Source organism: Ictidomys tridecemlineatus, chromosome 6, assembly GCF_052094955.1.
Source record: "Ictidomys tridecemlineatus isolate mIctTri1 chromosome 6, mIctTri1.hap1, whole genome shotgun sequence".
Taxonomy (NCBI): Eukaryota; Metazoa; Chordata; class Mammalia; order Rodentia; family Sciuridae; genus Ictidomys; species Ictidomys tridecemlineatus.
Window position 1 is genome coordinate 76,040,854 of NC_135482.1, and position 11,748 is coordinate 76,052,601.

The window sequence follows — 11,748 nt, forward strand, 5'->3', positions numbered from 1 at the left end:
AGCGGGAACTCAGGCAGCAGGCACGCCCTACTCCCAGCAGGAATAATCCTATTGTCTTAAACCGGACCGCCCTAAACCCAAGGACCGGGATACTTCCTCAAACCTGCAGGATACACCCTAATCCTGGATCCACCCTGGTCATTGAGCAGGGTCACCTTTCTCAAACACACATGCAAGGTCACAGCAAATTTCCAAGGCAAGTCCATTTAACATGGGGTACGCTGGCAAGGATTTCGATGCGTCATTCCTACTTGGCAATGGCCCTCAGCATTTATCCAATGACATCTTCTCGCTCCAAAAATGGCACTAAGGAAATTTTGGCATTGTTATCTCAATGTCAGGATGAAGAAGCCGACACGCCCTAAGCTCCTTCTCAACTCTCCCTGGGATCACCTTGTCTCCTCCATCTCTGAGCACGTCTTAGACCTTTCAATCATTTGTTCTTCACTCATTCAACAAATACTTGGTGTCAGGTACAGTGCTTGGCACTAGGTTTCTGCTGAACAAGATGAACATGACCCATGCCTTAACAGAGCTTACATTTTATAAAGTCAACGTCTTCACTGAAACTTAGATGTCCCTGAATAACTTTGAATGGTCAAAACTTTCATGTATTTATCATTCGCTCACTGTGAAGTATAATTTAGTTTTTTGTTAGTTCAAAAAATAGTTCAATGAAAAACCACCCATTGAAACTTTAAAATGAGGCCACCACTCTTCTTGGTTTCTACATGAAGAAATTTGCACTGACGGGGGATGGTTCCAGGCATCTGGAACAGCACCCACAAAAGTGAAATACAAACAAATACGTTTAGAGCCTAGATCAACGTTTTAACCAACACCAAATCCTGGTTTTTCAACAGATGTTTTTATTCCAGGTTTGTTCTCAGTCTCTCTGTATCTATAAACACAATCACCAAACACACCCCTCCCACATGAATGGTTCATGGTAAGCATTGCTTAATTTGAAGACATTTTCTAGTGTTGTGTTTGAAGAACAACTTTTATTTATTTGTTCAAAGCGATTCCCCTGAGACACAGCAAAGGTAGCCTCATCGATGGGGTGCACACTGCAGGCCAAGCTCTGTGCCGTCATTTCTGCCAGGTTACTCTTCCTGCTTCCTATTTCCTCATGAGGCAATGGAGGCTCCTGAACGTTAAGTTGACAAAGGCCACACAGCTAGGAAATGGCAGAGCTAGAATTCAAACAAAACTTTCAGACTCCAAATGCCATATCCCTTAAAAAGAAATCCAAAAAGATTGCACAGAGTTTTCTATTTATTTATTTTTTTTCAGTGATATTTTACTTCTGGTCTCTTGAAGTTTTGTCCGGTCTTCAGGAAAGTGCTTTTCACTACTCTCTCAAGGTTGAGTGGTCTCTTTGTCTCTCTGTTGAAGAGGTTTCATTAAGCTGAGGAAGTGATAGGCGTGCTTATATTATCCATCAGTCTGACACAAAACTTCTCTTTATTTTATCTTCAATAACCTCTATCCTACACAGACATAGTCTCACTTTCTCAGATCCAAACTTTCTCAACCAATCTGACCGTAATGGAACTGACTTGTTATAATAACAATAAAAATTTCACTATAAATAGTTATTATAATGACACTCACCACCTCTAGTCCTCTAACCAGAGCCACATTAACCTGTCACCATTCTCCAGACCTTTTATGCATGTCCTTTCCCAGATCTGTCTATGCTTATACAATTCCATTTACCTGGGATATTTTTCCTGCATTTCTTTACCTAACAAACTTCTTTTCTCCTTTCAAGTCTTAACAGAAATTTTTGTGATGCTATTCCATATCTTAAATTTGTTTTGTATTATTCTTACAGAATATATGAGACCGAGTAATATGTAAATAACAGAGATTTATTTATTCTTGTATTTTATTTTATATTTATTATAAATATATTTATTCTTATATTTTATTTATACTTATTTTATATTTATTATTATAATATTCATTCTTACATTTCTGGAGGCTGGGAAGTTCCAGGGTCAAAAACTTTGTATCTTGCAGCCCCCATCATCCCAAGGCAAAGGCAAAAGGGCAAGAGAAAGAAGAGAGAGACACTGAACTGTCTGGAACTCATTCCCACAGAAGCTAACTCCTGCTCACAATGGAGTTGAAGCATTCAGGAGGGCAGAGGCTCCATGACCTAAATACCTTTTAAGGCCCCACCTTTCAACACTAAGAATTAGGTTCCCAACACAGGAACTTTGAGAGACACGTTCGAATCACGTCATTTAGCCAACTGTGGTGGCACACGTCTGTAATCCCAGTGGCTCAGCAGGCTGAGGCAGGAAGATTGCCGGCCCCAGCAACTTAGTGAGACCCTGTCTCAAAATATAAATATATAAAGGGCTAGGGATGTGGCTTAGTGGTAAAGACCCTCTGGGTTCCATCCCTGGTACCAAAATGAATAAATAGAACGTGTCCTCTGCAATGTATCTTATGTAGCCTTTCCTACTTGCTTCTTTCCCCTCTTGCCAAGTTTCACTTAAGGATCCATGAAATGTTTCAAACCTTGAGCCAGACCTCAGGAAAACAGTGAGTCCTTTTCTCTTTTATAGCAGTGTCCCTTTGACTCAGCCCCTTGGTTGACTTGCCTCCTTTACCAACTTTATTTTCTACTGTTAAAGTATGACTAATATTGTTTTCAGTACCTTCATTCACTACAAATATCCGTTGATCATTATTTCCCACTCATCTTTCCCACTTTTGGGGGCGGGGGTTGTTTTGTTTTTATAGAGCCCTGGCTTTGTCCTTTGCATAACCTTCTCTGACTCCCTGTCTTTTTATCCTCTGCCAATTCTATTCCCTGAGATGCCCTGGAGGGTTGCAAAATTCTCAACAGGGGATCTACAAGTGTTAATCTACTTCCCTTAATCATAAATGAATGTCTCTTCCTTACACTGAAACCTAAAGGGAGTATGAGCAAAGCAGCGGGATAAATATGGTCAATTTAATGAGCCAACAGAGCTGAGCCAACTCAAGAAAGGATGATTGATAGATAATAGGCCACATATCTTTATATATAAGTGCCTAAAACTTAAGTCCTGAGGCCAATCAAATCTAGGTTCAAATCCCAGCTCTACCACTTCATGTCTGAGTTACCTCAATTTTGTCACCCATAAAATTCATGTTAAAATTATACTTGTGTCATAGAATTGTTACACTTGCCAGTTTGTAATGCCATGACCCAAGATCATTATCTCTTAAGTAAAACATTTGAACCAGAAGATCAGCAAGTTTCTTCCAGTTATTTCTTTTTAAAATATCCTGTGAACTTATTCCCTCCCATATCCTCATATGTCTTCTCTTGTTTTTTTTTTCCTTAGATCTGAACACAAAGGGAAAAAACCGCTATGGTTTGTGGCCCACCTTTTAGGTTACCCTCTCATGGGAAGTTCCTTCTCTCCCTACACTCTAAATCCCCATAGGTACACCTGAGAACTAGTTTGAGCCTTTGAACAGCTCCTAGAAGAGCTACACTACCTTCCTTTGGATAGGTATAGTCCTAGTCCTATATCCATGATTAGATTGACATTGTTTCCAATATATCAGAAGCATTGGTTTCTAGTCTTCCTGGGGCTCAAGCATCAGAAAAGAGAATTGTGACTATATTCAATAATAGTTTAAATCTCACAAGAAAACTATGACTACTTCTGGATTGTTCCACTATAAAGTACAGAGATTTATAAAGAGAATTCAAAGTGGAATAAAAAAATTATATATGAAAAAGAACACTTTAAAACTGTTAAAAAATAGAATCATTTGGCTTAGTAAGAAGCAGCAGAAGGCAATCTTAATAATGGTCTGAAGATTTAAAAGGTTTTTGCAAAAGAACAGTAACAATTTTCAATCTCTCTTGGGCACAGAACAAGGAAATTCCCCTTATGATTGCTTGGTGTTAGTAAATGTACTTGTTACTTTCCTCATGGCCATTTGTACAAAACAGCCTGATTTCCTTGTATCTGGTTTCCTTGGTCTGTTAATTAACTAACATTCATTGGCCTTCTAAATGTAAGAATATTATGAAAGAGCAATTTCTAATCTGTTTCCTCTTACATTATTATGAAATCCAAAGATAATTATAAGGGATGTGGGTGTGTGCGCTATATGCTGAGCTCTGTGCTGAAAGCATATGTTTTTATAGCCAGAAGGGCCATTGTTCAAGGCAATTTCTAGAGCTAAGAGGACCTCCCACAGAAGATCCTTCCTCTGTCCAGGAAGCAGGTTGACTGGCTATGCACCAAGGAGGGGATGAAGAGCACTTCCATCTCTTCATTCAGGAACTTGAAGAGGAAGGATCCACCTGCTGCTCATGTTGAAAGAGAAGAAAAAGGCATGCTTTCCCTGGGTCTCTTTGAAGATACACAAGACTACCACGGTCCTCACTGGTCAAAGGAGAATAGCAGTGCTTATCAAAGGTGGCTGCAGGACAGAGGTATGATAATATAGTGCACAAAATTCATCAGCCTTTGCCAAAAATGTTACACACATTATTGTCTGCAATCCCATTGACAACCTCATGAAATAGACCCTGTGGTCACCATGTTTTTGATGAGAAAGTTGAAAACTCAAAGCAGCCTAAGTAACTTGCTCAAAGTGATGGCCAGAAAGAAATGGAGCTGAGATTCAAAACTTCATTTGTCTTACTCCAAGGCCTGTGTCTTAGCTACATTATCCAGTTCTCCTGCTTCTGAAGGACTCTCATCAGAACCCTAGCAGGCCACTAAAGCTGCTAGAGCAGGACAAAGGCTACAGGGTCAGCAGGGACCAGCTCTCTTACAAAGGAGGTACATGGTTCCCATGGCTTCTAACTGCAGAGCCAAGATTTAGTGTTGAGTGACCCTTCGTCTGAGGACCCCTGAAAAATTCAGTCCCTGGGTAAGCAGGTCAGAGTGAGGAATTAAACTCTCTAGGACTAGGATCATGGATAAGAGATCCATGATCCTATGGCCTAAGCTTTGGAGAAATATATAAAAGAAAGATACAGGCTAGATTCAAGACTTTAGCCACATAGGAAAAAAGAGAAGGAAAACTGAATTTGAACTTGTTTGAATTGGAATCAGCACCACAGAGTCTTTAAAAGCAAAGACTATCCACAGTAACACTGGGCAGAACTGACTTGTTATCCCAGGACAAAGAGTGCTCACTTCAAGTTGCATTTGATAGGTGTGTGAATGCCAGCAAGGCAATGTGTTTAGCTCTCAGAGCAAGGCAAGTTTCTGAGTATGTGCTTTAGAGCAACGGTTTGGTCCTGTGCAGAACCTGTCAGTTCCAACAGACCCAACATAACCACTTTTATAATGATGGGGGAGAGGTACAAAAGGCCTGTGTACTTTTCCCCAAATATTTCTCCCCGTGATGCTGTGTCTTTTGAGTGTGCTTACACACAAACCAACACTTGCATCCACAGGCCACTCCTTAGCCTTGGTATGTTTTTAATTCAGAGCTCTAGGCCATCTTGATGCCTTCTTTCCTACAATGGGATTTCTACACCCTGAACAATTTCAACTGGAGATAATGCTGAATAATGTCTGCTGCTCAGTAGGTTAACTTCAATCCAGCCGTGAACAGGACTGTCTTTTATCCAAAGAAGCACACCTGGGAGAACAAAGCAGGCTTTCTTTTTCATCTGAACAAACAGATTCCATGAAAATGATTTATTATTGCTTTTTGGTTAATACAACATAACATTACCCTTTCTTTCTTTAGGCAAAACTTTTTTGAAGCCAGAGCCACTGCACATCATATGATGCAGAGTTAATAGGCTTAGGGTGGAGTTTACCAGCAAGGCTTACCTCTGAGTTCTCTCTCTATGCCCAGTCCAGGAAAAGAAAGTAATAAACCCAGAAACTTAGAATTTATTATTGGGAATTATCATAATGCTTTGGTCTTAAAGATGATATACTAGTCATTTTTTTTACATACCTTCCTATATTTGATTTTTACAACAGATAATCAGATTAACAAATGAATATGTGAGTGCTTACTACCTGTCAATCACTGTTTGGGGCATTGTAAAGAACATGTTACTTACCTTATGTTACTTCCTTTAATTTATTGCTGGTAATAATCGGTACTACCTAATAAAAGTAAAATTGCCCTTGGTTTTATTCCCAGCCTAAAAAAAAAAAAAAGTTAAAATCATATAAACTGACAAGTAGTTCAATTTCTAGGAATTCATACTGCAAATGCATCACTACATATATAAAAATGGCACATGCAAGACTATTCACAGTTACAGTAGCATTTGTAACAGATGGAGTCCTGTGCTATTGATAATCAATAAGTTAAATAGGCTAATGCAAAACTTTTTTGTTAGACTATAAAAAAGAATGCAGGTGTTCCTTCTGTACTAACAGGAAACTTTTCCAAGATATAATATAAATTGATAAAAAGAAGGGTGCAGACAAGTCTCTCTATCATGATATTATTAGTGTTTTATATTTGAAAATATGTAAAAGTTATCTCTATCCAAAAAGAGCAAATAAAAAAAAAAGAAACTGGTAACAGGGATTGTCTTCTAGAAGTAAACTGGACGTATCTTTAAATGCCTCATATTTGACCCAGAGATTTCAACATTAATCCCAGGACAGAATTGTCAAATGATTAAGATCACATATCTTATTATATATTAGAAAGAGTTCTTTTTCTGGGTCAGAGGTGTAGTTTAGTGCCAGAATGCTCACCTAACATACACAAGGTCCTGGAACCAAGCTCAGCAAAGAAAGAAAAAAAAAGTTATTTTTCTATGAAAAATAGCACAGGTTTTATTTCTAGTCTTTTCTCTTTTACTTTTACATTTGGGAAATCCCAATTTACTTTATGATTTTCCACCCAGTTGGAAGCTTATCCAGTTTTTGAATAGATTCCAGGTCCTTTCCCTCTTGGATGGAATCCAAGTGGACTGTAAAAGAAATAACTCCTTCGTTTGTGTGTGGAGCCTTTTGATTGCTGAGAGCAATATTTTGAAGTCAGTGTAAGCGTATGTTTTCTTAAATGTTAAATGTGATGGGAATTAGGTTCCCTGGCAGAAAACAAGATTGCAAATAAGAAGAGTCAGAAAAAGAAAAGAAATACAACAGAAGTCAAAAAAGAACAAGAAAAATGGGAGATGAAATTGGCTGGAACCTGAAGTAAGAAGAATTATGTGAAAGCGTTAAAAAACTACAAATCCATTCAAATCTAGTTTTATAATAAATATTGTCACAGGGAGAGTCAGGGATATTTGCCACTGCAGGGGTTTGGCTCAGTTGCACTTTGTTCCGAATTGAAGGACATTTATCTTAAAATGGGGTGTACAGCTGGTGTAAATTTTTACATTGGATGCACAGTGAAAAGTTAAAATTGGTATTTCTATATTTTTAGTTGAATTTGTGGATGTTTTATTATCACATATTTTTATTTTTGGCTCTGGGGATTGAACCCAGGGTTTTGAACATGCCAGGCAAGTGCTCTACAACTGAGTTATTCCCCCAGGCCAATACATTCTTTCAGTAGTTCCCTACTTTATGTTACTTACTTTAATTTATTGCTAGTACACATACACAAACAAAGAGAGTATAGAGAGCCCTAACCTGTAGCTCCAGTGGAAGAACTGGAGAAGACACAGGATGTCCATGATTCCTGGAGCAAAGGTGAGGGAGGATTTAGAATAAGATACTAGGCGTTTTGGAAAGCCAGAAACAGATTCAAAGCCAAGTAGAATTCCATGTTGTTGTTGTTTTTTTTTTTTAATTATGACTTAGTAATCTATCTAAATGTATGCTCTAAAAAATTAACAGTAGTATTTTCCTACCATAAGCAGCTGGATATCATTCTGGTGGTAAATTGAGATTTAGGAACTACGAGAGAAGATCTAAAGATAGGGGCTATAATTGAAATTTTAGCCCCAAAGGAAAACTACATCCAATTTCCTAGGACCACAAAAGAAATCTGGCAGAAAACCGCGGTAAAGTTCTAAGCGTTTCCTTGCATTTTATCATTTATTAAATCAAAAATATTTTTAAAGCACTTCTACTTCCTCCAAGATGGAGTAACTGATGCCAGACTTATCTTCCCCCTGGAAACAAAAAAAATATAAAACAACTATTCTTAGATGTTATACAAGCTTTTCAGGGCTTTGACCTATGAGAGAAGAGAATACAAGGAAGTTCCAGATTCCAGTACACAGAGCAGGTGAAAGGGATCCCACCAGAGAAAAGCAATTATTATGAGATAGAGAGAGACAGCATTCAGAAAGGTAAAGGAACTGTTCTCGTTAGTGGAGGCATCTGGGAATTGGTAATGTATAAAAATGTGTAAAACATTTGCTTTCATTCAACAAATAACAGCATAATTTACAAAATCATACATGTATGCTTACATGTATGTATTGCAATGATAATGTCATTATAATGCACGTGAATTCTAAAGTGCTTTCTGGAAAGGAGGTTCAAGTAAGGAGTATACTCTCCTTTCATGTGTTAGTTTTACCTGTGTATATCACTCATTATGTGTGTTATGAAAAAAATGTTCAAAAAAGATGATTTTTAATTTTAAGTAGAAGAGATGTCTTTGATTACATTGTGAGGATCTGTCTTCTGCTTTGCAGATCCAAAGAAAGTGAATTACAGTCGGATGCATGGTAGTAAGAGCAATATTAACAATAGGAATAGCACAAATGTCATTCATTACCATTCTCCACATAACAGTCACTTTGCAAGATATTTGTTGTACAAAGTGGTACTTAATCTTTATGACAATCTGTGAGGTACATTAGAATGACTATTCATATTTTGCAACAAACAAATGAGGTTCCTAAAGGTTAAGTGACTTGCTGGTGATCATGGTAGAGGATTTGGTCCCAAATTGAATCCCAAGATCATATTCTTACCCAATCCACCAGACTGCCTAACAAACCACAATTAGATGGCTGCCTGAGGAACATGGAATCCGGATAGAAAAACTAATCAAAGGAGAATTGGGATATCAGTCAAGATTCAGCAAAGGGAAGACACAACTCCCCCATATTTAAGAAGGAAGGGGTTTATAAAAAACGGGATTGTTGGAAGAGCCAAAGGAGCAGGAGTCAAAAGGCTACCGCCGAATGATTGTGTTCCACGAATGGGGGGGTCAGACACCATAGCTACATAGCTACTTCTACTACTTCCATAACTGCCTCTCCACACCCATGAAGATGGACACCAGATGCAAGAATACTGAGTTACCTGTTTTACCTCTGGACATATCCCCATGTGTTGCTTGCCAGGTGAAACTCTCAGGAAGAGGCCTCCACCTCACATCTGCGTCCCCAGGAGTATGCCTAATTAGAGGAACCCATCTCACATTTTGAACTCTCTCTGTAAGGAAATTGGAGAACCAGCTTTCCAGCCCCTACAGCACAGTAAGTCATATAAAAGGAGGACTAAATGTCAACCTAACATCATAGCACAGATGGCACACTTGGAGAGTCTAACATATTCATCTCACTGCAACAAGCCTCAGTACCAGAGCCACCAGACTGTAGGCTCTTGCTAAACTATAACTCAACAAGGACAAGAATCATTTGTCTTCTTGTCAGCTGAATTCCCAGAGCCAAATGCAGCTCCAATACATAATAAATATACCTTGAATAAAAAACTACTTAAAGAGCTTGTGCACAATGGCTAATAAGGTGTCATTTGCTATAAATAAGATCTGGATTTAAGTACAGGTATTGGTAAGTTTCTTAATCTGTGAACCAGAAAAAAAAAATAAATTTCCTTCAAGAGTTTTTGTAAAAATTAAACAAAATCATGCATGTAAAGCATTTATTGCAATGCCCAACATTCATAGCATTCATTAATGTTTATTGCTATTATTGGTATTAACAGTGCCATTGTTCCTGTCCCTTTCATCTAACTCAGGGATCACCATGGATGTATTCCAAATTCAAAGGCTTAGATGGTGGCTGGGTGGGCATTGGCAAGGTCTCCTTTACAGATCTTTTATTCTGTGCTTCCAAGTCTGCCCATCTTCTTGTCCAGGTAGTATTATTGACCTATTTTTACAAAGTTGTGTTTTAGATCTTCTAATATCCTTAGTTTCATAAGATCATTTTTTGCTGCCTTAGAAGCCAATCAATCATTTCAAATACCAAAACATTATATATCAGGAAAATTTGGCCTTATGGTAAGCCTGAACATTTTCTTAATTTAATTAACCATTAGGCTTTGTGTTTCTGTATGTGTATAATTTCTTTATTCATTTATCTGTTAGAGTATTAACTTTCTTCTCATTAGTTACTAAATACTATTTAAATATTTCAGTTATGTTTAGTAAATTGCTTTTAGTTTGCAGAAGTTCTAAACATCTCTGGTCTGTGACCTCATTCTTTCTTTAATCTTTAAGATTAAAGAAAGATTTTTTTTATTGTTACTGAATCTGAAATAATTTTATTTATTTTTTCTTTTTTATTGGTTGTTCAAAACATTACAAAGCTCTTGACATATCATATTTCATACATTAGATTCAAGTGGGTTATGAACTCCCATTTTTACCCCAAATACAGATTGCAGAATCACATGTTACACATCCACATTTTTACATAATGCCCTATTAGTAACTGTTGTATTCTGCTACCTTTCCTATCCTCTACTATCCCCCTCCCCTCCCCTCCCATCTTCTCTCTCTACCCGATCTACTGTAATTCATTTCTTTCCTTGTTTATTTTCCCATTCCCCTCACAACCTCTTATATGTAATTTTGTATAACAATGAGGGTCTCCCTCCATTTCCATGCAATTTCCCTTTTCTCTCCCTTTCCCTCCCACCTTATGTCTCTGTTTAATGTTAATCTTTTCTTCCTGCTCTTCCTCCCTGCTCTGATTATAGTTGTTCTCATTATATCAAAGAAGACATTTGGTATTTGTTTTTTAGGGATTGGCTAGCTTCACTAAGCATAATCTGCTCTAGTGCCATCCATATCCCTGCAAATTCCATGACTTTGTCATTTTTTAGTGCTGCGTAATACTCCATGGTGTATAAATGCCACATTTTTTTTATCCATTCATCTATTGAAGGGCATCTGGGTTGGTTCCACAGTCTAGCAATTGTGAATTGTGCTGCTATTAACATCGATGTGGCAGTATCCCTGTAGTACGCTCTTTTAAGGTCTTCAGGGAATAGTCCAAGAAGGGCAATAGCTGGGTCAAATGGTAGTTCCATTCCCAGCTTTCCAAGGAATCTCCATACTGCTTTCCAAATTGGCTGCAACAGTTTGCAGTCCCGCCAGCAATGCACAAGAGTACCCTTTTCCCCACATCCTCGCCAGCACTTGTTGTTGTTTGACTTCATAATGGCTGCCAATCTTACTGGAGTGAGATGGTATCTTAGGGTGGTTTTGATTTGCATTTCTCTGACTGCTAGAGATGGTGAGCATTTTTTCATGTACTTGTTGATTGATTATATATCTTCCTCTGAGAAGTGTCTGTTCAGGTCCTTGGCCCATTTGTTGATTAGGTTATTTGTTGTCTTATTGTCTAATTTTTTGAGTTCTTTGTATACTCTGGATATTAGGGCTCTATCTGAAGTGTGAGGAGTAAAAATTTGTTCCCATGATGTAGGCTCCCTATTTACCTCTCTTATTGTTTCTCTTGCTAACAAAAAACTTTTCAGTTTAAGTAAGTCCCATTTGTTGATTCTTGTTATTAACTCTTGTGCTATGGGTGTCCTATTAAGGAATTTGGAGCCCGACCCCACAATATGT